At 33.8% G+C, this 27,763-nt stretch overlaps 2 long non-coding RNA genes across 4 annotated transcripts in view; one reads left to right on the plus strand and one right to left on the minus strand.

Annotated features, from left to right (window-relative positions):
- LOC143238278 (uncharacterized) overlaps positions 1-27,763 on the minus strand; it is a 312,759-nt gene that overhangs the window by 267,565 nt on the left and 17,431 nt on the right. The window lies entirely within an intron of this gene.
- Positions 4,139-11,695, plus strand: LOC143238479 (uncharacterized). Of its 2 annotated transcripts, none has more exons than XR_013020601.1 (4): positions 4,139-4,224; positions 4,942-5,045; positions 11,300-11,407; positions 11,526-11,695. It is a non-coding gene; the product is annotated as an uncharacterized LOC143238479 (long non-coding RNA). The 2 variants fall into 2 exon arrangements; XR_013020602.1 differs by having other exon boundaries at positions 4,942-5,033.

The raw sequence follows: 27,763 nt of genomic DNA on the forward strand, positions 1-27,763 counted from the left end.
CAGCGAACTCCAAGACTTAAATAATTTCTTTAGGAGTTCCTTTAAGTAGGAATTTTTGTTAAGGCAGTAAATACAATACATTCAAAGTAACTTCCTCTACCCGTGAAAATAACATTTACTGAAACAACTGAAGACTTAACCTATGATCAAAATTGAACACAGTTCCTGTCCAAAACAGGAATGATATTACGTCCATTGTCTCTGCTGGTGTTGTCACTGTTGTTCAAAAAGAAGAAAGTTCAGTAAATGTCGTTTCTCACTGTGTAACTACGAGTTCTAAAACCCTTCCACTATCTATCTTAGAATACCTAAATTTACACCTATTTCTGTCCCTAGTAGAAACAATATTCACCACGTTACTTCTTTGTTGAAGAGAAATAACAGGATAATTATCGAGAAACAGATTAGAAGGACCCAATGATAACCACATACTATTCTGGACTGATATTTTATTGTTAACTGTACATATGGGTGTACTGTGAAACATGTCAGTAATACAGTCAGACTTGCTTGTTTCTAATTTGTAATAATTGTTACTAATGTTTAAAGATACGGTCACATGATCTCAAGCGAAATGAATTTGATGATTGTCCTCAACATATACAGCGCATCTGTCATCACCAGGAAAGATAGCTGATGTAATATCATTCCTGTCTTGGACAGAAAGTTCGTTGAACTGCTAACGTTTGTTATATTGATGTCCAAGTAGCAAAGAAATTGTAAGATGTTTGCTATCACTTATAAATACATCAGAACGTTGTGGATTATCTGTTAAGACTTCAAAGAGTAAAGATACTGACTGACGCTTCAACAAATGTTAATTTATGAATAGAGGACGTTTTTTGGAATATATTGTATTCAGTACTGAAAAGAATTTCCTACATTAGGAACATCCTAAAGAAAGTATTTCAGTATTGAACTTCCTTACTTTTATCTAGTTGGGTTGTGGATAAAGTTCAGTAAAATATCCATTTTGTAGTTCATTCTGCAACTTGGTTGCTGGTCGAAGATAGTTTGAATTTTAGCAGAAAAGGGCTCTTGTTGAAATTCACAAGCATTGTATGAACACATGGGATTCATTGAATGGGTCCTCTGTTGGCTGTGTAGATTCCCGTTTTGATTATGGTTACTTCCATTCTTTATTGAGGGTAAAGTTTATTGGAAGTGTAAATTGTGAATTTCTATCTATTAGACATTTCTCATCTTTCGGTGATTGAAGTAGAGTTGAAGTGGATCATGTAAACGTTTAATCCTTTGTTCTTAATACCATAAAGCTTCAAGTTGTGACGTTCCAAGTTGCTCTTGAATAATAACAGTGCGCAAAAAAGTCTTTGTGACCATTGTGGACAGTAATATGTCGTCGAAAAAGTGCTACAGATCCGACAACAAAAATCCCACTGCCATGTGCAGACTTGGTGTGTGAACGAAAAGCAGCTTTATTGGAGAAGTGGAAACCGTAACATTCAAGTAATTTTGTGAATGTTACGAGCATGAAAGCGAAATATCTTTTTTACTTTGTTTTTCTATTACATTGATAAGGACAGAGCATGTATCTGTAGTGACTTCGTGGTTGTATCTTGTTTCCATTCACGTTAAACTTTTTACCATATGACTATTCAGGTGCGTGTGAAGTCACTGATGAATCTGTGGTATGGTGCCCTACGTTTAAACTGTTCATGGTATCTTAACATATACACAAAAAGTTTATTCCAATAGAGAAGCAGTGAATTGTTTCTAATACCACTGTTTTGAAATGTACGAGATAAAATTACAGTCAATCGTTTAAGATTTAGATATTATACAGTGAAACACCTATTTGATGGTTATATTATAGACTTCGTTCCACCATAGTTAAACATTTTACGACATCCAATATTTTTAGTGATAATTAAGTTATCTATACATTAATCATTGTTATTGAGTCTTCTGATCATGTTTCTATTACACTATGTCATAATCACGAGGAACGAGAAAGTGCTTTAAATCTGGGGCTCTGGTGAGTGAAAAGGGGACAATCTGTTAGAGACCAAGATATTAATTTAGATACTAGAAATATTTATTTAAAGACAAAGGTTGTTACACATGTAGATTTAGTGTGAAGATGTAATACTTAGTCAATCAAATTGATAATGGGTGAATATTGTATCTAGAGTCTAATGTTTACTGTCCATCCTCGCTCGCAGATCCTCCATCCAAAAAATTTTAAAATGTCACTATCCTTTCAGCTATTCTGTTTTGTTTAATTAAGTATTTGTGACCATGCTGTCCTCTGTAGTCACCACCAGACAAAGAAAACTTACACGGCAGACTCCAACATCGCTTCATCTTTAGCCTACATGATGTGAGGTTGTTATACAACTTTCATCTGAAGGGAATTAGACATGACAACCCATCTTTCACAAATAATATTTGGAAATTATTTTATTGTCTTCTCATAGGCACTTTCTTCGATTCACATATCGTAAAACATGTGCATTGTTTCAAGACCTAAAGTACATAGTCGATACATTCAAATGTAGCTTTCTTATTACACTTGCAGTCACCAGTTTTGGTAATGTTAACTTAATGGATTCCTAAGTCTAATCAGCAGAAGCCATAACAAAAATAATATTTTGGTCCAAGAATGAGGACATCTCTAGACGTCTTAGCAGCATCAGAACGTTCTTCATTCGTGGTTGCTGAAATCTTGACTTGAGAAGACTACACTATCCACCAAATCACCAAACCTTCTTAAATCATGTACATATTCCAGCAATGTGCTGTTTAGTGCAGCACATTTTAAAGTACAACTATCGGACATAACATGACCAGGATTTTTCCAAATGTTAAAATAAAGAAAAACACCTAAACCAATGATTCTGATGAAAACCAGAGGAAGTGGCAGTCCTGTTTGATAAACAGAAATGAGAACAGTTTGTCTGTTTGATATACGTACAAACCTGGACACTAGAGGAATCAAACTCCAAACTTTAGTTTTTAAGATCTCGCACTTTTTGTGTGTGTTTTTCATATAGCAAAGCCACAAAGGGCTATCTACTCAGCCCACCGAGGGGAATCGAACCCCTGATTTTAGCGTTGTAAATCCGGAGACATACCGCTGTACTAGCGGGGGGCCACTTTTTGTGATAAACTGAAGTGTGTGGGGGAGTGATCCAGCACAAGAGACGTTTTCATATTAAAAGTGTTCAATGACATGTCTACCAATATTTAATACAGCCGATAAAGTCAACAGTTTGAAATTACAATAATTTAGGTGTCTGAGCATGATCCGGCATGGCCAGATGGGTTAACGCGTTCAAGTCGTAATCTGTGTGTCACGTGTTCGAATCCCGACTGCACCGAACATATTCGTTGGTAAGAGAGTAGCCCAAGAGTTAACGGTGGGTGGTGATGACTATCTGTCGTTTCTCTAGTGTTACACTGCAAAGTTAGGACGGTTAGCGCAATAGCCCTCAAGTAGGTTTGCGCGAAATTCAAAGAAACGAGCTGGTATGAGTAAAGAAAATCAAAGAATGATTTTAATAAACCAGTTACACTATATATAAACCAGCTTTATGCATCAATTATTTATGTTATTAACAATAGAGCTTTTCTTCCATCATAGACTATCCTCATGTAATCAATTGATTAAATCTTGGTAACTGGATTATTGTTAATAAATTAAATTATAAATCTGACGTGAGATTTTTAATACTTTATTAACATCACATGACACTTACATAGTAACTGTTAATTTTGTGTATTAGTTATCACATAGTGTTCTTTGTTTGTTTGTATTGAAATCCGATTTTTAGCATTTAGAGCCTGCAATCTTATCACCGATGAGGTTGACATGAGGTATTAGTATTATATTTAGGTTTAAACACCAGAAATTGGAAAAAATATTAGAAACCGATAAACCTAAAGATGTGTAGTTACGTGTGTTTTTATAACCAATAGTAGACATTACAGTGAACTAGTATTGAACTATATTTTACAAGTTCAGACCGGTTATATGAAATATTTAGATATGTTACTGTTTATTGTAATTAGGACATGTTTGTTCATCATGATTGGCTAGAAATAACACACGGTACGTTATTGGTCATTTTGCACACGAATCGTTAACACGATTCAAATAAAAACTTCAACCACAGCAAGAAGGAACGGGAATTGTAGTTAGAGAGGGAGGTAGTAACATTTTACAGTTATTAATAATGACAGACGTAGTGTGTAAATGTGGAGGTAAGTTTTTATTTTTCGTTACGTTATGTAATTACGTTGTGTTAAGTATATTACAGAGAAGTAGTGAGAGCTGAAAGTGTATGTGGAATTTCATTTGAATAATAAATGTTGTTGTTGTTTATATCAGATTAGTTTAGTTTAGATAATGGGTTAGAAGTGTTCTTAAGTATATGAGGTAAGAGTAATGTAATAATTTACAAATAGTTAGGTGAAGTTTATTTAAGGGTATTTATTATATATCTAAGGTTATCAGTTTTATATGAAAGTTTGGATATAAATAGGCTTTTTAGTGTTTCTATAACCCTTTTTCACAGTGATCTCGGTCGCTTACAATGACAGTGGCCATAATATATCTATTTGAAACACTACCACTAATATTTTACTGTAATCTAAGCCACACTTAACAATTTAGTTTTGATTGAACACAAACTTTTTTTAGAAAACCTAAAACGACACTTTCCACTTCCCAATATATTTATTAATACATAAAACTTATTTCAAACCGTAATTTTTGTAACAAAATCAGAATATAAAGGTGTAATTACTTCGAGTTCAGGGTAATATGTATTTAATACACTACATATTAACACGTGTACATATATTACTATTAAATATTGATAAAAACGTAACGTTTCATTTAAATGACCTACTTCTAGAACTAAAAGAAACGAAACATTCGTACCTTACTTATGCTACACTTAATTCTTTTCCTTGAAGATCAAATGTGCACGTGTATAAAGAGTGCACGTGTGGCAAGGAAGACGGATGTAAATGCTCCACGTGCAAGAAACTTGAAACTGAAAGAAGTTGTAAGTGTAAAGGTAGTAAAGGTTTTCTTAATATTCTGACACATGTTTATTTACCTAACTACCAGAAGTTATTCATATTCTAATACTTATGGTTTATAATCTTCCAATGTTCCGTTGGGTTTTTAATTACTTTTTTTAAATGGTGTTACTATTTTTACCTCTCTACAAATGGTAATAAACCCCCTTACCTTGTGCACGTCCACTAAATGTTTATTCTGCTCGACAAGAACAAACCTATTTCAATCCTCGGAGCTATAGGTTACTATCTGCTACCCACGTTAAAATAAATAAACTGTGTTGTTACCGTTATTTAATAGTTTTCAATAATGTTAAATTTCAACCAATCATTGTAACAGCAATAATAGCGGAACACTCTTTAAAAATAAGCCACCCATGCGTCCCAGTTTGAGGGGTCTGTCCCGATGTTCGGTCGAGTTTAGTAATTTGATACAATTTTCTCGGTATTCCGATATTTTATCAAAAGGCATATCCTCCAAAAAGAACGAACTCAAAATGTTAATAGGCATACAAACCTGACTTTGCTTTCACAAAAGCTTCTATTAATGGGCAGAGAAAGCGATAGTGCTGGAACATAGAAATTGTCAAACGTATTGTATTATACAAAATGCAGGTAACTTGTACGGTACACGTTGAAGTAATGGCTGCTTCAGAAGCGGTGAATTTTGCCATATGGAAAGCTTTCTTTTCTTGAAATGTTTTTTGCTCTGTAATGTCTTTACTACAGTATTTGTTATATCACACGCGTTAAATTTTCCTAATTTATAAATTATCTTTATGACGTCCGAAGCTACTAAAATGATCATCCAACAATTAACTTTATAGAAAAAAAACAAATGTATTAAAACGTTATTGCAAGGAAAACAAATGTAGGTGTTTGCAGTGTTTATCTTAGTTCTTTATTTCGCATGGTAATCTCTCGGACAACACCTTCAAAAAGTGCTAAACATTCAGCTAGTCTGAGTCGCAACCCAATGATCACGAGTTAATGTATTCTTCAAAAACAAAACTGCCTAAAGAGACTGCTTCTTTGGTAACTATTGAGAAACCACTACTTAACAGTGCTGTCCATAACATCAACTTTAATACAGCTGCCTGCTCTTCCAAATTTATTCACTTTTATTTGATCCAAAAATTCATTCTCTCAAACTGACAACGAGGCTTATTTTGAATGCAAATCATCCTTCTCAAGAGAAAATCAGATTTAATGTTGGTTTAATTCGTTTCACTTACAGTAGATGTTTCAACCCGGAGAGATGCCAATTATACGTGTCATGATGCAATATTCCTTCCCAGAGGAATAAGTGATGGTAAGTCTTCTATACTGCCAGTCGATTCCTCGAGTGACATCAGTAATGTTGTAAAATAGCGTGGTGTCCACTTTCAAACAAACCAACATGATTCGTCAAACGTTTTTGTTATTGTGGTGACAACTACAATCAAAGCTTTGGAGATGTAAATAGAAGGGAGAACAATGTATAATTCTTTCATAAGAAACTTTCCACAAGTATTTCCCGTCGGTGGACTCCTTTACCTGATAAGGTGACCTCAAAGGGAAGGTTCACTTCACCTCCTATGGGATCTAAATATCCACCCACGTATTTCCCGTGTGTGGCGACCCGTGAAGGGAAGGAGAGGATCCTCATAGTTGAGGTGTCCAACCCACCACTTTGGCTTTCAATTCCTATAGACAGGCTACCTCAGGTCCCCCTTAAGTCAATTGGCTGGTCCACTAGTGCTACGGTCAACCAAGCACCAGTATTGGATATTCTCGACAGGTGTTATGGATACTTTATATGATCCTGGTGTTTGGATATAGTGCTCACGAAACTCTGGCGTTGTTGAAGTGACCTTGTTTAACATTGTAGTGTCCTCTCGTAGGGCTCCATAGTGGATGGGGTAAGTGGGCAGTAAAAGCTTTCCTTTTTATCATAAATCTTCCAAATACCATCTTTAAAGAAAGTGGTGGGAAAAGAGTACATAGATAAACGACAACGTCTTAATTTCTGAGCAGCAATCTTCACCATCTGTTGTACCTCATTTTCTTATCCTACATTATCTTTCAGACAAACTATTAAGGGAAGTCTCCCTTTTGATATCCAGAAGTGACTGGAGAGACGCTCTCCCTCTTAAGTCAGTAAAAATAAGCCTTCGATCTAGTGACATATTACTGGAAACATACACAACACAGTGAACTCCTCTTGCATTCAAAGGCATTTGAGGACATACCTATTGAGGCTACACCTCATGGTACTCTGAATTCGTAACAAGAAGTTGCTGTTGAGAAAAGTTTTAAACATCCCTGAGTCAGATTCTTGCTCGTCTCTCCACTCAACGAGTTACTGTAGTGAGTCGTATCTCCACTCGCAAATATGGAATTATATGCCTACAAATATTCTCGTTCTCATATTTACATCACCACGTTCACCTGCCGCCATAAAGGCAGGTTATCTTAATTGCGAAGAACAGCCATACATTCCAAACCCTCAAAGGTTCAGTCATTCAAAGACGTCATGTCGTGGTTCCCTGTCATGGGATCGTTTTGTTACCAGGACTCGTGATGCCAATGAGTGTGAAACGGACCCTCGTTGCCTCAGTTGCAATGGTTCTTACTCGTCTTACTTTCGTTCTCGCCCTAAATGGTTAAAATAGAGGTGAAACGTTTAAATACGATTATTAACATTGCTTATTCTCAGGCCCAAAATTTCCTGTCCACCACCTCCTCTCGGACTATGCTGCTGCACTTCGTTCCACAACTACAGTGGGAGTGCAGACAGATCTGTCTCAAACAGAATCGTTTTCAAACTAATGAAGAGCTTCTTAACCTTATGGTTAAGTTGAATTAACTTGAACACCCCTCTCTGTATTTAACATGTATTCCAAACCTAAAGATCCACAACCTTTGGATGCATCTGTCCCTTAAGATGCAAAGGAATCATTCGCTCACGTCGTGAATCATTGGAATCACCTTCAAACAGCAAAGACCTATCTAGTTGACCCAGGGCAGGATCCATTGAGGTCGACATACCTCCATCGAATAAGGATAGTAAGGAAAAAAAACGTGGTCATAAACAGAAGGGTTCTCCACACAATTCGTCTACACGGAAATGTAACTGTCGATGTTTACGTTCTAATCTGGATTACATCAAAACACTGCTTCCTACAATCTTGTTTTGTCTCTCCTTACAGAAAACACTTCTTAATCCTGCCGCCATTACAGTCACCTTTGGCAATTCTTTGTAGATAAGACAGCCCGTGTGATGTACGAATGCATGGAGGGATGGCACTATGTATTGAACAATGTGCTCACCCTGTCTTTGCCACTCGACACACCCTTGGAGACCGTAACAATCTGTTTCCTTAGGTCATAACATCACTTTGTTCTGTCGCCTGAAGAGACCTAGGATCAATCGTACCTTTTTTATGCTTTCATTGAACAGCTACTATCTCCCTTTTAATCCTGGGAGACTAATGGATAGCCTCCCCTCTGGGGGAAGTACTGATATTAATAGAAGGGTTTTTCTCTGACTGCAACCTTTCTCTTTCAATCAGTTTTATTTTCATGCACCTAATCGGTCCTTTACTACTATAGATCTTTGAATTTGCTTCCACTCATTACTTTCTCACTTCTCGTTGAGGGTTGACAATAACCAAGAAACCAAACTATTTTCCTATAATTCTGAGAGACTAGCTGTAATCGATGCCCTGCGTGTCCAAGTGGAAGCTGGATCTTGCCTTCTTACACTGCTTTCGCATAACTTGATCGATGCTGTCATCGTCTGTAGACCATCAATTGACGACAGTGTGGCAGCAGTAAATGACTGCATTATACAAGAAGCTGCTAAATGTATTCTAAAACCTAGACACGTTTTCCACTATATTCTCTTTCGTAGTGGAATCCTGGCTGTCACGTGGCACAGAAGGCTCAAAAACTAGCCTGGGATATTTTCCATATATATATATATATCTCCTACTCTCGAACCATATCACTTTCCAGTAGGCCCGTGCACTTACCCAGTAGGTAAGAAGCCAATGCTAGAAAGAGTATTGGATTCGGTTCATAACTGGCCTACCTTATACCACCAGTTCTAGTGTGAAGAGAAGAATTGATAGGTCATTGAACAATGTAATTCTGTCCCTCTTGATCTTGCTCTCTGATAACTAAGTAGCTGTAGCTACTACCCGGAGCATCGCCGATACTCTAGGTGAAAGCTTTTGCTGGATATCTAGCACTCTTGCTTCTTTCACCTTCTTGGCCATCAAGAATCGGGAAGAGCTATCACCTCTTTCTTATCGATCTGATTGTCTTTGACAACAATCGTCCCTTTTGCACTGGTGTAACTCAAACTGGCAGTACGTCGTTTGGACTTGATATACACTATAACATGCTGCACCATTTATCTCTTGCTATTCTTCTGATTGTTCTTAACTTGATCTGGCAGTAGAATGTTATGCCTAGCGCCAGGCTATTCTCCTACCTTCCTCGAAGCCTGGGAAGGAACCCATGATTCCTTGAAATAAACGTCAAATTACTTTGACGAATTGTCTCTGAAACCTTTTATAGGATGGTTATTGTTTCTTTAGTGGTTTCTCGAATCAACTTCCTCACCCACTGAGTTCCAACGAGAGTGCTCCACCATGGACCACATGATTCCACTTAAAACATCAGAGAAGGATTTCTCAAATGACAATATCAGTGTCACACTTCAGTATAAAGATTGATGCCGCCGCAAACAACTCTCATTGTTGCTAACACCCTCTGTCGATGATTCTCGCATCTCGTGTCACTCTTCAAACATGAGGTACATGGAACAGCAGATACAATAAACGAATGAGGGCAGTCTGTATTGGACGACAGCGAACGGCTTTAACTTTCTCTCTAAAATCGTTTGCATGCACATTTGCTCCAATAAACGTTAATTATTTATTTGAAGATGTTTAAGCTGAATCCTCTGGGGATCGAAATCTGAAACAAAAGAAATAGGTTGTGAAGAAAAATGGTCAGAACTTCCATCAATTACGACGTACTTCTGTACTTGTTAAGAATATTTCAGTGACAATAAATAGCACTTGATCTCAAGATTTAATGAATACATCAACAGTTAAAGGACCGTTAGACTATAAACTCATTGGTTTCTTCGGTTGCAGTGAGTTCTTTGGATAAAAATAAAGGAAGGTGTCTTTTTAAAACGTTCATTCACGTAAATGACTTAAATGGTCACAAGTGTTCAATGCAAACTTACACCATTGTTATTTCACCAATGTGTGTTTCTTACTCCCTCTAGCATCCCTCTAGCAATAACTTCCAGAAATATCTTTGAATTGTATAAATCTAAATATTCATATGTAGCTTCTTAACTGTTTAACGATACTGCTTAAATGGCCTTTGATACCATTTCGTACTTAAACCTACCATTAATAAAGTAGCTTGAATACATAACTTGTTAAATGCTCATCAGTTACCCCTCACTGTAATAACTTTCTATTTGAAACTACAATCCATGAAACTAGGTATTATCAAATATTACCTAAACTGCCTTTAGAACATCACCAGCCCTAAGTATCTACAGCTGTAACAGATAACCTTTATATCTAGGTAGTTTTTTATGATACCAAATTTAACAAAAATGACACTCAGTTTGATAAGTTGTTGACATAGGTGAAAAATATCTGTTTATTTTGTAAATCAAACTATACACATAGAATTACCATGCTACATGTGCCTTTAATCAAATATAACTTTTATTTACCTATAGCTATTAAGGCAGCTTTTGTCTGAACAACAATAATCCTCTCACTTTTTGCGAGGTTTCTCCCCTTCCACTGACTTCCTAATTTACCACTTAAATAAACTGATTTCGAAGGTTTAACACTAAACTTGTCTCCTTTATCTAAATGGTGTTATTGGAACAAGAAGGTTAAATCTGTTGTCTAACATATTAATATAAAAATAATGGAAGCTTTTCATTAGCAATTTTAACAGTTTGTTTCCAGTTGTAACTTCACTAAACCGTCTTCACCTCCCTATCAAAAGAATATTTCTTATCTTAATGACTTGTATTTAAGTGTCGTAACAAAACTACACGATATACACTTCATTGAGTTAATGTTCTGTGCATTACAAAGATTGAACTGTGTTCATTATTTGACTCATCTTGAACCATAACTAACGTTCCTCACATAACTATTAATGTGAACGTCAATCTATCGTAACACCTAATTAATTTGTGCCACATTTCTTTTTCAAGATCCTACATGTACATGTACCGAGAAGTGCACATGTGCTCAAGAAGACGGTTGTAGGTGCACCACGTGCAGCAAAAGAGCAGAAACTACGGGTCAGTGTAAGTGTACAAGTAAGTAGAATCTTACTAGTTCGTTCATAGTGTATAATTTCTTAACTTATTACTAAAGGTTTTTGTCCCTTGTTTAAACTCCAATTGATATTACACATGTAATATTTTTTCTCTATAGAAGGAGAAACCTGCAGTTGTACGTTATGCACTTGCAATAAGACAGAATGAAATTCCCTGCACGTTTTGGTCTGGTTCCTGTTTAATGAATTTTATTAGATTGTTTACTTTGTTACATTGTTTGTTTGTCGTTTTTCAAAATTAATAAATTAAACTTTATATTCCGTTGCATTTCTTAATCTGAAATCACTTACCTGCAACTTCACAAACATTAAATGTACCTCTTCTCGCTCAACTATTGTAGTTAAACCATAACTTTATTAAATACCTTATTTCCCTAGATCCATGAGCTACTAATCCAAATGTGACTTAATCATTCTAGTATTACTACATATAATTACTGCAGTAATAAGGACTTTTCATCCTCCTTGGAAATATCTTCAATATTAGTGGTATTTAACGTTTGTTTAGAACAACAATCGTTAGTTAGTAAAGATAAAGGGTTTTTTAATACGTACTAAAGAAATATTAAATCTTTTTATCCAATTCAATCTTATTCTTTATGATCTCACCGGCTCTTTCAAAACATGAATACAACACAAATACTTCCTATAATTCGTAAGCCTAATATAGGCATAACATAGGTAAACATAGTATGAACCTATCCCGAACATAAAATACGATTTGTTACGGTTAATAGTCACAGCAACGGAATTTAACTACATTGTTCATTATCTGTTCTTGTAATGTAGTAATATATATATACATAAAATTTAAGAAATCGTAAAGGTTATTTTGAAACAAATACTAGTTTTGATGTTCCAACTATTGTGTAATTAGTTTAATAAATGTCTCTCTTGTTAAGCCTAAACCTACCGACTGGACATTTGTTGGTCAGGCAACAATTTCAGACGGCAATATTGTCTTTGCATCTTTGAAGAGAGGTTTCGATCCATGTTATTTTATTCATCCATGTTTTTCTTGAACTTTCCTTTACTACACTTTAAATTATTTGAGTTTTTGCCGTTTTCTACTTGCACTGTTTACTTCATTTTCCCACAATGTAATTTTGTGTGAAGAATAATTTCTTACAATTCACGAAGGACGACGCACAACTTCGTTCAACTTCTGACGTTACTCGTCTGTGGGTTGAACTTCAACCATAATATTTCCACGTCTTAACTTTCAGTTACTCTGTATATGAACAACACTTTTATATTTGTACAATATTACCTTTCCGAAGTGCTGGCATTAATACTTAAGGGTAACGTGATGATTACCAAGGAAGGTCGAAACTTTTGTGCTCTGCTTATCAAGAAATGGTAATAGTAGCTGTTGTGAAATATTTTTATTTGAAGGATGTTTCTTTAAGAATTAGACGATCGTGTTTGTAATTATGACAACACTTACCATTTAAAAAAAGGAATGTATCATATGTGGGTACATCAACAATTGTGTATAATAAAGCTGACCTACGGCCAATTTGTCTTCAATCTGGTTATACCAAATTGACTACAACGTTAGTTATTGTATGGAGAATGACTTGATAAAATAGTGTAATAAACCAAATTACCTCATGCACGTTCTGACGTGTTGGACAATACTGAATGGATTAAGTCTGTAGCCGCAGTCTGTTTACACATCCGGAAAAACAAACTTGTTTCTTTACAGAAAGGTTTTCACGTATTCGGACTCACCTGAAAGGTTATCTTTCTTGAAGTGATTCAGAATTCTTTCTTAACCGAACTCATCACAGTCGGGCGTCCACTTACGAGAGACTATATCATTCAAATTAGAAACCACATGCAGGTCTAGTAAGTTCGTAAAAGTAATTACATTTACAAAATAATTAAGATATATAAAATTCAGTGTTTACAAATATAAACGGGTTAAGTATCTTTGTTTCAAGTTAACCAATGAGATATTTGTTCCCAACACGGGTAGCGCACATCTGGTTTCAGTATTATAAACCTTCATATTTATTATTAACCAAATGGTGCGGGTCGTTAGAAATAAATTTACGTTGTTAAATAGTAGATACGTCACATAAACTATGTTCATAATTTTCAGTAATCAAGTAGTTACCTACTTTATTTCCATCTTGCATTGTTGTTAAGATCGGATCTACACCACGCAAAGAAAATCGATTTTTAGTGCTACAAACTTAGCGTTGTAAGTTTTCTTTTGTGTAACAAGTTACTTTATTTAAAAACTAAGCTTCAGATTAAATCATTAAATATTTGACGTAACAAGATAAATGCTATACATCTTTAAGATATAAAGAGGATATCTTATATAAATATATTCCAGTTGTATTACTTTGTACATCTCGTAACTTTGTTTGTTTGTTTTAGAATTTCGCACAAAGCTACTCGAGGGCTATCTGTGCTAGCCGTCCCTAACTTAGCAGTGTAAGACTAGAGGGAAGGCAGCTAGTCATCACCACCAACCGCCAACTCTTGGGCTACTCTTTTACCAACGAATAGTGGGATTGACCGTCACATTATACACCCTCACGGCTGGGAGGGCGAGGATGTTTAGCGCGACTCGGGCGCGAACCCGCGACCCTCGGATTACGAGTCGCACGCCTTACGCGCTTGGCCATGCCAGGCCGACATCTCGTGACATCTTAGCTTTTAATCGTTCGCATTCCTTACCTACATCATATAACTACAGGTTTATTACTGGTGATATATAAGTTGTAATCAGTCATTTAAATATAAATGACTGCTTAAAAATAAAATTAAACATATTGTACATAGGAAGTAGTGTTACTCTATTTACTATAGTATTTCATTCTACTGAATATACATGAAAAATAAATCAAACAAACATTTCACGTAATTTTAATGAAAAGTTTATCAACATTATTCGGTCTTTTAAAACATTTTGTAAGTTAATGATTTACTGATGTGAATTTTTAGTTCTGTTTTTTTTTATATACGATGTAGCAATTTGGAAAAGTGCCCCTATCACCAGAAATAGCAGCCACTAACTTACAACCGCAACTAAATAGATTATGTGAATATTGTGAAAAATATAGAATCAAAATAAATACAGCGAAGACGCAACGAGTAATATTTTCAAAATCTACGAAATATTAAAGTTCAACCCCAAATCTACATGAATGGGGAACCCTCCAGACTGCTACATCTGCAAAATTTTTAGGATTAATATATGATTCGAAGTTTACATGGATAAAACATGTAAATAGCATACAAACTAATATTTAGCGATGAATAAACTATGCTAGGAGTTTAACTGGTAAAAACTACAGAACAACACCAGAAAGCATCATTAAAATATACAAGTCATGCATTAGACCTGTAATAGACTATGCAGCTCCTGCATGGATCAATGTAAGTGTAAAACAAATTCAAACCAAACTTCAAACATTACAGAATACACTAATTACATCAGCATACAGAGTACCTAAACCACTTCATCAAAGTTCATGCATAATTACTCAAACGCACAAACAATAGAAGATAGACTTCTACAAAGTACAATAAAATATTTTGATAAAAATTGGTGAAAAAAATGAGTTGCATGCGAACTTGACAGGTATTGCATATATGACGAAGAGAGACCTAAACACCTCTCCCTGCTCAATCTATACATTAGATCATGTTTAATTAAATTTAATCAACTTATTCTAACTTTGGTAGTGAGGAAACCTATAGAATACTAGTAAATAAAAGGCTGTTACTGATGGAGTTTTGACAAGCCGTAGTTTTAGCTTAGTTTATTGTATACACAGATCAAACTGAAAGAAACTTAAAATTTAGAATTAGAATGAATAAACATAAGTAAAATGTTGGGAAGGAAAAAGGTAATTACTATATTATGTGACATCCATATTATATCAGTTTTATCATGCATTGGAAAAGAATTATTTTTGATCAGCTGAATGAAATAACAGCTGGAAATATCAGATAATCTCTGAAAGAAAAGAACGTAATTAAAGATAAAGGGTTGGCAAGTCAACCAAGTAGCTTGTAATACAAATTTGGAAACTATATAGTTTTAATTTCATAGTTTTATAAGACAACATTTAAAATGTCTTCAATTTTCCATTGTTTCAGAATTGTGATATTTTCACTTTAAGTACTTCCCTTTTATTATTTACTGACCACTTCTCCAAGAAGTACAAAGTTTAAAACAAGTTGCTCATAATAATATTATTACTCTGATAAAGTATAATTTTTATAGCCTTCAATGTTATTTGGTTACACAGTGATAAACTAGAAAATCAAGTCCCTTTAGCCCGCACTCACACATTACATTTTCACTTTCACAAGATTCCAATACTTAGTTCCATTTGATATTTAAAACTATATTACTTATAACCAATAGAAATCAAAATATTTATTCTAACACACTGCATATTATGTTACATTGTTTTCTGTATAGTAGTTTGTCTATTTTGCTTCCAGTGCAAATTTTATTCCCACAGAAAACACATTGGTAAGTTTAGCTACATTTTTATTGGGTCTCATTAAATAGTAAGAAAGACAGAAAAATGTGTATAGTGCTTGGACAATGTGTGCTTTTAGCATGTATTTTATTTTGTATTCTTTGTTGCATTTTTGATTAACTAACAATCATTTAGTGCAGTAATAAAGTAAAAGTTTTAGATTAGGTTAAATAAATAAAAAAAACAAAAAACATTTTCATGTGATATGCTTATTAGTAACTTGTAACCAGTGCATTACATAATTTCTTATGGTAACAAAAGCTACTTGTTTGCAAAGTGTTTTACAACTTGTGTGATGGGATTATTAGTTAGACATAGTTCATAGAGTAATAAAATTTAAACATAAATATACATATATTGTTAAAGGCTTAAAGCTATTTAGGATAAACAAATGTGTCATGAAGTCATTTCAGAAAATAAAAAGGATAATATGTTTTCATGGTATGTGAGGTGTTGAGTTAGAATGGGGAAAATAACATAATACGTAAAGTTTTACTCAAAAAACACACATTGAAATTCCAACACAATAACCCACCCTTTCTTGCAATTATAGCTATTTTTCATATAATTTCCTTCTAGTGCACAGATTATCACTCACTACGAGCTTTGAATTACTATCTAATTACACATGTATGCCACATGGCTCAGTTGTGTTTAAGTGTGCAAATTAGCATTCAACAATCCTCCACCAATAGGAGTGTAGCACATCCTCCTATTACAGCTAATACCCTCTATGCAGTAAACTCAGTTTTCACTTGTTGATTTAACATGACAATGTCAGACCTTTTTTATTTTATAGTGTAGCATTTGGTGGGCTTCCAGACACCTTGAGGTCCCATGTTGTATCAGGTAGATTGCACATTTCCCTTACTTTTCGTTGCCTGAGCTTTCTTACATTGTTTACAAAGTATTTGAATAAATTCTTTTGGAACTACTTGGAATTATAAATTTTACTTAAGTTTTGAAATGCCAAATACAGGTATGCACTTGATGCATGGAAAGGTACTCACCAGACCATATAGGATTAACAAAAACTGCAGAGTTACTATTGTGATTAAACAATAGATACACACATATATATTGTATTACTTTGAATTTAAGATGAACCTTTTTTCATACAGAAAATTAGGTTTCGTCTTAAATTCAAGTTTTATTTTTCTCTCTTTTAATGACTCAAAAACATCATTGTCCTTGAACAACAAAATTTTTTTAAAAAATTTCTGCATTAACAAACAGATTGGACTATATTTAAAAAAAAAAACTTGGCTTAGAAAGGCTAAAAACAATATGTACAAAACATCAAATTTCCTTATGTCAGTGACTCTAGTAATGTAATTATATATCATCACATTCTGTCTTACCTGACTTTCCTGTAGTTCAGATGATATTTTATTGTGTTTTTTTACCCATCAAAAAGTGTTTTATGTTTGGTGCTGAATATAAAAGGAAAGTTATTTTGTGAACCAAACAGATTGGGAATTGTGCAGCTGGTAAAAAGTATACAGTGAGTGAGGCAAATGTACAAAGTTGCCATGGTTTGAAAATCAAGTTGTTTTCTTGCAAGAAATGTACAAAGTCATTTTCTGTCCCAAGAAAAGGAAGACATCTTGAAATTGATGCTGTCATTTTAATGTAATTCAGAGAGTTGTGAAATAAAGAACTGCCTGTAGTGAGAGAAGTCTTAATGTTAAAAGCAAAAGAATGATTATAAAATAGAAGTATTTCTTTCAAGGTTAGTTGTGGTTGGTGTGAGAAATTTATGAAAAGAAAAGGTTTATCATTATGGCATAGAACAACAATTAGTCAAAAATTGCTGACAGATTTTTAAACAAAACTAATTGAATATCAACATTATGTTATTGATGTATGCCAAAGGAATCAATATTTCCTGAACCAAATTTGTAACTCAGATGAAACGGCAGTTTTTTGGTATTCTGCGCAACTGCACTGTAAATGCCAAAGGAGAAAAACAGGTAACAACCAAAGTCACTGGTTATGAAAAGTTAAGAATTAGTGTCACGCTATGTGTAACTGTAGACGGAAATAAATTACCACCATATGTCATATTAAACAGGTAAAACATTGCCAAAAGAAAATGTTTGCAAAAATGTAATAGTTTGTGCACAAAAAAATTCATGGATGACATCAGAGTTAATGTAAGAGTGGTTGGGATGTGTATGCTAGGCTGGTGCATTATTAAAGCAACAGAGCATGCTTGTAATGAATGCATTTCGTAGCCATCTCTCCAATAAAATCAAGAGTAGGTTAAGGAACAAAATCAGTGATCTGGTTATAATTCCTGGTGGAATGAGAGATCAGTTACAACCTCTTGATATGTCCATTAATAAGTCATTCAAAGATCATACACATAAGCATTTTAAATACATTAACATTTTTTATTCATTAATAAACTATTTTAAAACATTTACTCCTCTCTAATTATCATCCAAATATTTTTTTTTCCTGAAAATCCCTTTTTTAAAAGTGGGGTGCACTTTAAATTCAAAAATAATATGTATATAGTATTATATTTCATAACATGGAAACTACTTAGCCAAAACAAGACTGACTATATATATGTGTGTGTGTGTGTGTGTGTGTGTGTGTGCGTGCAATATAAATTACTGTAAATAAGTGACTAAAATTACTTCATTGTTATTGTTTATCAAACATTTTCAGAAAAATACCAGTATTTCTTTCAATTATATATAAATGATGATTAAGTTAATAACACAACTGCAATTATTTTTGTTTTTGTCTATTTCTTAAAAGGAGATTGAGTATAACATCGTGTTTTAAATATGATGTTCATTTTGTAAAATAAGCAAAGTCTAGTTACGTACATAAACTAAAAATCAGTGGATTAATGAATATAGCTATTTTAAGATTCTGTTTTTGTTATAATTTACAATTATTTGAATGCATTGTTTCACCAGTTGGGTATTTCTCACTGGTTGTAATTGAACAATGAAGTTTTATCTACTTAAAACCTTTTGTTTTGAGTCCAGTATTAAAGATGTACATTTGGTTATCAGGCATGTGTAACAGAAAGTAAAAAAAAAAAGATTTATATTTTATGTCTTAATATTTTACAGATCAGTCATTTTATACTTTCAGTACATTTCTTTTACTTTATATTGTGATGTAAGCTATATTTAATTTAAATGTTTGCTTGATAGAACTCATCATTATAATGGTGTTAAGATCCAGAAAGTTATTGAAAGTGAATAATGATATTGAGTTCAGTGTTAGCAGTGAGAACTGTTGTACTGTTTTCAGTTACTTAATCAATAAGCCATGGAATTCACCAAAGAAGTTCATATGTAAGTTAGGCCTAAGTTTATGTATTTGGAATTATCTTTACAAGTGTTTGTGGCTGTAACACATGGAATGAATTTAGCATTATTTTTAACACGTAATCCAAAAGAATCTACCCAGTGATAGATTATGTCCAATAAGAACTTGTGAGTTAAAATAAACGGTATCATAATGTACCAACCACATTATATCCACTGACAGTGAGGCCTTTGCCTGACAATGGGACTATTCAGATTGCTAGAATATGATAAATATACTTGAAATCGAGATGCTTTTTATATTAGCAAATTGCTTGGCAACAGTTGGTCACAAGAAGGCTTTATAGATACCTTTTCATGTGGCCATAATCCATTAAACTGTATTGATTATTTATTCAACAAAATGGGTACTCTGCTATTAGACACGTTCCTTTAATGATTAGTTTCTTTCTCTCTAGTTCTTTTGTGTTCATATTGGAATTGTAGGTTTTGTAAAATACAGTTTTCATAGTTTTAAAATGTAGATGTGAATATGGATGTCTATTTTTATATTATGCTCTTTTGTTTTTTTTCTGGTTTATTATATCAAGTTCTAGAATTAAGCAGTGGAGATTATTTTGACATGTTTTGAATATGAATGAACCATGTTTGTATTTATATACTTTCTTTGTTATGTTTTCATCAATAGTAAATAATAAAGTATTTTACTTTATAAATATTCATACTGAAGACTGTGATGCATTGAAATTTATTTTTTGGAAATTGAAAATAATTTGATTGTAAATCATTTAAAGAGGATTTCAAACTACTTCAGCTAAATTCTCTTTCTGACTAATAAATCTAATACATGTTACACTCTTATTACTGAAGAAAGCATATTAGTTAGTATGACAATACACGTATCTTTATAACTCAGGTGGCATTGGTCCTACAACAGATACAGGTTGAGGTTGCATGTTATGTTGTGGACAAATGGCTTTGGCTTAGGCACTGATCAACCACCATCTTGGAATAGGTATGTTTATTGTAAAAGTTATGATGAACATGACTCAAAATAATACATCATTCATACAGCATAATTCCAAAAAGTTTAGTGCCTTATTATCTGGCTGTATAACATGTTTTCTCTCAATTTTTCTATGTAGAGAACTTTTGGAGGGTATCTTAACTTCCTGGGTACAATTTATATAGACTGAGAAAAGAAAAATTATTCTTCTGAAAAGAAATGGACAAAATTTTATTTGGGACAATTATCTTCACAAGTGACTTTCTAGTAAAAAAAATAGGTTACACAAAAAGGTCTGGTTGCTTTTACATTTAAAAGTGCAGAGTAATATGCATCAATTATACTAATCATAAAATTTCAAGTATATTGGTGTGACTTTATCCTACTTTCAACTTGTATTTTAGCTGGCCAGTTTAAAAAATTTTACATTCTTCTACACATAGAAATGTCTCTTTGATACTATCAGCTACATCTTTCTAATGTATGTAACCAATGGACACCATCACACCAGTACTCTAAAGCACCTGTAGAATGAGTTTTATGAGTACTTGTTACAGCCCTCACCAAATCTGTTATGGTGTTCACTATTTTGGGGCCACTTTTGGTCCCTTTTATTTTTTACCAATAAGTTAATACTTTTGAATTTGGATTCTGATGTTATATGTTATGGGATTGTCTGCACCATTAGTTATTTTTTTTATATAGACAAGCTCACAGATAGCTTCATGTGGTCCTATTGGTTGCTGTGATCCTGTTACTTTAATTTTAATCAGCTATGACTAGTGATATTACACCAGCAGTAATGTGACATTTCTGAACTATACTGTTGTATACAGACATGATATAAGGGAGAAATTAAATCAGTTTTAAAGTTTAAATTACAAAGTAAGATACTAATTATTAGCAAAATTCAGAACAGTGTGAAGAATTTAGTAAATTTAATTGCTTGAGGTTGTCATAGTTTAGTAGGATGCTGTTAACATGTCTCGCTTCAACTGGAAAACTACTTTGAAGAAAAACATTAGAATTCAGTCAGTACAAGTCAACTTTTATGATCCAGTTAACAGCCTTCCTGCACATATTTAAAACCTAAAGGAATGTAATGCCACATCTATTCACTTGTAATCAATTTGCTGATCTCAGACACTATGATGTTTTTTACACACAAATTGATTGATCGGTCCACCCAATGTCTGAACCAATGGGACATTTTTAGAGGCAGTAAATTTTTGCAAACAAGTTATTTACCCATTTTGGTACAATAATAGTAAAAGTACATGTGTAGAATTAGTACTTTTAGGTGAAAAAAATCCCAGTTCTGCCACAAGTGTCAAACATTTCCTTTTAATATCTCTCTATCCTATCCAACATGCTCATTCCTTCAGCCATAGAGGCTTTTTAATGTGACAGTCAATCCCACTATTCATTGGTAAGAGAGAAGTTTACGAGTTTCTTTATTTTTATGATTTAAAAAACTGTAACTATTTGCATGGATGGAATTACCAAGCTTGTAATCACTTGTCATTTTGTGAAAAGGTTGCCTTGAAAGTTTACCATCTTAAGCTAATACAAAAGTTAAACAAACTGTCTAAAAATGCTTCAAGATTGATTTGTTCATGAAGAAATACATGAAATAAATTAATTCAGATATTTTAAATGTTATTATTAACATTACCTACATGAAACTGATATTTTGTTCTGATCATGGTAATATGATGTTCTATTCAACCAACATTAATAGTATGTATATATGTTTCTGTTGCATTTAAGCCATGTTAAGATAATATGAAATATAAGATTAAGAGAAGTAGCAGAAGTCTACTAGATATAATTGATTCCATAAAACTTTATTCTTTGTTAAACATGAAAATGGACATTTACCAACTTTGATCTTGGAAAACTGCAGAAGACCAACTTTAAGTCAACAAATGAACAAACCGTGCAATAATGTGAGTTTAACTTCCATGAGAAATAAAGAGGGAATTAACTGTAAGATGAACCCAGAAAAGGGTACTTGTTTTCAGCATCCAACACTTGGGTCTCGATTATCTAACAAATAAGTTCAGTCTTCCTGTGATAACTTATCTTCCTGTGGAGATCCCTACTTTTATTCATACCCCTAAGATTAGGCCTAACTGAGATCAACTGTAGGTATAAAAGAGGTTTAAAGGTAATTATGCATATTTATTTGTTATACTTAGCTTTGTGTACAAGTTAAATTTGTATATCTTTGAAGCAAATTGTATATTTTAGCTGAGATTCACTACTCATATAAAGGGGAAGTAGAAGTTCATTTTTAAGCTTTTACAACATTAGAGAAAGTTATTGTGTCATAATTTGTTATATAATGATTGATAATTTTCATATATGAATTTATTACAGAATAATTAATGTTTAAAAATTGTATCTTTCTAAATTGTTTTCAGTTTAATATGCCATATGTTATCTGTACTAGTAGATAAAAGATGAAAATTATTTTGAAATTTCTGTGTTCGTTTTTCACAATTATTGCTGAAGTATATTAAGAAACTACAGATAATTCAGTAACATGAACTGTTACTTTGTCTCCTTACAGACAACGTTTGACTGAGACACTGTAGGAATTCTAGGAGGATGTCCCAACCATGATCTTTACTTTATTTTTCATTGTAAGTAAGGGATGTTGATTTATAGTGAAATGCAGAACATTTTCCACTATACAGACTTAAGTTATTCTATTCTTATGACTTTAGGGTGATGCTGACTTTAGTACTTATATGTAAGACTACTTTATTTACATACAAAAATAAAGTTGTTTTAACTTAAAACTTTAATTCAAGCAATGAAAATATACTAATAGAATTTTTCATATCACAGATTTGCACCATTAATCAAACAGGAGTCATTTCCTTTTTACGTATTTTTAAAGTAATTGTAGATTTATGATATTTAATGCCTTTACAATATTTTCCCAGCATATTTTTGGTAATTGCTCGTAAAATTAATAGAGGAATATCATGTTATTTCCTAATAGATATAAAATTTAAGCATAAGTGTACAACAATGGATTTTTTCTTTCTTTCTTTCACATAGGTACGAAAATTTCCATTGTATTAAACAGATTTTTGGCTTTAGATTTTAAAGCATTTACAAAACCTTCATCAGCACAGATGGTAATATAAGCTTTGAATTGTGAAAGAAATGTTCATGTTAGACCAGAAGTATAAGAATTATCTTTCCACAAACAGGTTTTTTTTTTTTAATTATCCGCTTACAAAATATAAACTGTTCCTACCACAATTGTTAGTATAATCTGCTTCATGTAGGGAAAAATAATTTAACATATTAGACTATTTGTAACATAATATTCATTGCCAGTGTATAAAAGTTGCAGTTGTATAGATGTACATTTAATTACACCTTGGAACAAAAAATGACGGGAAGTGGCGGGAGAACCCTTCTGTTTATGACTACGTCATTTTTCCTTACTGTCCTAATATGGACGAGGTCTATCAACCTCCATGGATCCTGCGCTGGGTCAATTGGGCAGGTATTTGTTGTTTGAAGGGGATTCCAGTGACTGAGGACATGAACGAACGATTGTTTTGCATCTCGGGGTGGGAGAAAAAGATGTATCTAAAGAAATGCCTGTATTTGAAACCAAAGGATGTGGATCTTGGGGTTTGTTGGAATGTATGGGAGGAACAGAGATGGGTAGAAGTTGATTCACCAACCTTTTAAACCATGGAGGTCAAAAGGCTTTTCATATGTTTTGAAAACAGTTCTCTTGGAGGCACAGAGATATCGGTCTGCACTCCCACTGTAGTTGTGGAACAAAGTGCAGCAGCATATGTCGTAGATAAAGTGGCAGACAGGAATTTCTGAGCCTCAGGATAATTAATGGTATGAATCGTTTTCAAACGCTGCACCTCTTTTTCCTCCAACCATTTTGGGCAAGAATGAAAGTAAAAAGGGTGAGAACCATTGCAGTTGACACAATGTGGGTCCGTGTCACACTCATAGGCATCGTGGTCCTTGCCACCATAACGAGCACATGTCAGGGAACCAAGAGATGGCATCTTTGAGTGGTCGATCCTCTGACACTGGAAACATGGAGAGGGTTTGGAATGTATGGCTGTACCCTGCAATTTAGATAACCTGCCTTGATGGTGGCAGGTGCACGTGGTAATGTAAATGTCAAAACGAGGATATTTGTCAGCAGTGTAACTCCATCTTTGCGAGTGGAGATGCGTTTCACTGCAGAAACTCCTTGAGTGGACAAACCAGTGAGAATCTGACTCAGGGACGTTCTTCAAATCCCTCTCAACAATAACTTTTTTAACAATACTGAGAGATAATAGGAATATAATTAAACAATTAAAATTGAATAAAAGACTTTTCAAGATCTTATGTAAATGTCATGCCACAAAAATGCATATTCTAACTGAGGAAAACGTTAGGACACCCTACCCCCTAATAGCTAGTGTTACCCCCTTTGGCTGAAATAACTGCAGTAAGACTCTTTTTATAGCCATCTACCAGTTTCTGTCATCGGTCTGAAGAAAGTTTGCCCCACTTCTCAATGCAGAATTCTTTCACCTGTGAGATGTTTGAGGGGTTTCTTGCATGTACAGCCAGTTTCAAGCCACCCCACAGCATCTCAATGGGACTAAGATCTGGGCTTTGACTCGACATTCCAGGACTCTCCACTTCTTAGTTTTCAGCCAGTTCTTAGTGGATTTACTAGTATGTTTTGGGTCATTGTCATGTTGCAGGGTTCATTTCCGCTTCAGCTTTAATTTTCATACAGATGGTCTCACATGATTCTCAAGCACCCTCTGATACACAGTAAAATTCATGGTGGATTCTATGATTGTGAGCTGTCCAGGTCTTGCTGCAGCAAAGCAGCCCCAAACCATGACACTTCCAACTCCATGTTTCACAGTTAGTATCAGGTTCTTTACTTGGAATGCTGTATTTGGTTTACGCCAAACATTTCCTCTGTTCTGGTGTCCAAATAATTCAATTTTGGGCTCATCTGTCCTGGTCTTTGTCTACATTCTCTCTGACAAACATTAGTCTGGCCTTGATGTTTCTCCTGGAGAGAAAAGGTTTCCTCCTTTCACACCTCCCATGCAACTTACACTTGTGCAGTCTCTTTCTGATTATAGAGGCATGCACGTTCACATCAACAGTAGCCAGATCCTGCTGTAGGTCCCGTGATAACATTTTAGGGTTTTGGAGACCTCTTTAGCATCTTCCGGTCTGCTCTTAAGGTGAACTTGCTTGGACGACCAGACCTGGGCATGTTGGCAGTTGTTTTGAAAGTCCTCCACTTGTTGACTATTTTCCGGACAATGAAATGGCTGATTTCAAAATCGTTTGGGATTTTATAAATCCCTTACCAGACTCATAAGCTGCAACAATTTTCTTTCTGAAGGACTCAGACACCTCTTTTGCTCTCACCATGGTGCTCACTCTCACTTCAACAGTCAGAAGCACACCAAACTGAATGTATGAGATTTAAATAGGGCAAGCCTCATTCAAAATGCTGAGTAACGATCTTCTAATTATGTGCACCTGGTGTGATACACCTGTGTATGAGTTGAGCCATTTTAAGTGGGAATAAATGTGGGTGTGTCCCAACTTGTTCCTCAGTTAGAATATGTACTTTTGTAGAATTACATTTACAGAAGATCTTGAAAAGTCTTTTCTTCAGGTTTAATTGTTTAGTTATATTCCTATAATCTCTTAATATTGTTAAAATTGAGTCTAAATATCCATATATCCAAAATATGTTACAAAAATACACAGGCTTTCATAGGATGTCCTAACTTTTTACATGACTGTATCTCCCAGATCAGTACTAAAGCTGCACGCAAATTGCAAAATGATTTAAAGAATACTCTTGCATTCAGCTTAGCCCTTGATGAATCTACAGACATGCAACCGACAATTCAAAAATTTTGTTTATTGAAGAACTGGACCTTAAAGATAAACCTAATGATGTCTCTTTCTTTTGCAATGTGAAGTGGTTGTCAACCACCAATGTCTTAAATAGGTTTGTGGATCTGATGGAACCTATTTTTAATTTTCTTGAAGAAAAGAAAAGATTCCACTTTCAACTGGAAAGTTATGAATTGATGCAAGATCTGATGTTCCTTACTGATATAATGAATAATCTGCAAACTCTTAACTTGGCACTACAAGGAAAGGATAATATTGTTTCTAATCTTACTCAGACAATTTTTAACTTTCAGAATAAAATAATATATATATTTTTAAATAGACATATTGTGAAGAAACTACAGTTACTTTCCCAATCTCAAAAGGAGAATAAATACCTTCCTTGATATTAAAATAAAAAAGCCACGAATTGGAAGAATAAAAAAGATAAATTACAAGGACTGATGGATAATATCCTATACAGGTTTGAGGAGTTGCACAAGCTGAAGCCCTTCTTCTCCTTTCTTGTACCTCCATTCATGGTTGATGTGATCAATGATGGTTTTCCAATTCTCGAACTAGTTACAGAATCATCTGCTGTGGAAAGGGAAGTAATAGAACTACTGGAGGACCTGGGTCTAAATATGATCCATAAATTCCATTCTACAATTGAGTTCTTGAACCAAATTCCAGTAATAAAATATCCCGACCTGAAGGAAGCCCGTGTGCGACGCATCTCAATTTTCAGCACAACATCCTGCTGTGAATTACTGTACTCTGTAATGAAGTTTGTGAAGTTGAAGCATCGAGTAATACTTACAAATTAACACCTGCAAGAGGTAATTCGTACAGCTTTGACAACATATCAACCGGAATTTCAACGACTCACAAGACCTCTACCAGCAGTGTAGAGCCTGATAATTGTGTGAATGTCTGTGTGAGAAAAATATTATGACAAAAAACTAAAATTTTGTAAGGTGGTATCTGATTAAAATATCTCTTATTGCAAATTTGGATATATATTTTTAGATGTATCCGTGTTAAGTACGCTCAATATAGTCGAAGTAAGAATCAGCCAGGATTTTGAAAACATTTGGTATATATATATATATATATATATGTGTGTGTGTGTGTGTGTGTGTGTGTGTGTGTGTGTTCTTCGTGGTTATTGATATTGAAACAAATTAACAGTTTGAAAACTATACACATTAATAAATATCATTACATGCATGTATTTATTAATATTTATATATAGTTTATATAACATAATGTGTATGTAACATTAAAAACGTGTGTGTAATATTTGTTTATGTTCTCAAACATCTGAAGTTTATGGTATGTGGCTCTTACATTAAGTAAGTTTGGCCGCCCCTGTTCTAAAGTATCACACACAATCTTACAATTTGTTTTTATCACTGCTAGTAAATTGTACATCCTTTCAACTTTAAACTTTGTTTCTTATTACCATCTATTTGTGTACTTTAATTTAATCATAAAACATTTTATGGTTCTCTCCATATTTTTATTTCATATAATACAAACATATAAGATATATATATGAGGTTAAAGACGACAAATAAATCTTGTCACATATA

This window comes from Tachypleus tridentatus, chromosome 13, assembly GCF_004210375.1.
Source record: "Tachypleus tridentatus isolate NWPU-2018 chromosome 13, ASM421037v1, whole genome shotgun sequence".
Taxonomy (NCBI): Eukaryota; Metazoa; Arthropoda; class Merostomata; order Xiphosura; family Limulidae; genus Tachypleus; species Tachypleus tridentatus.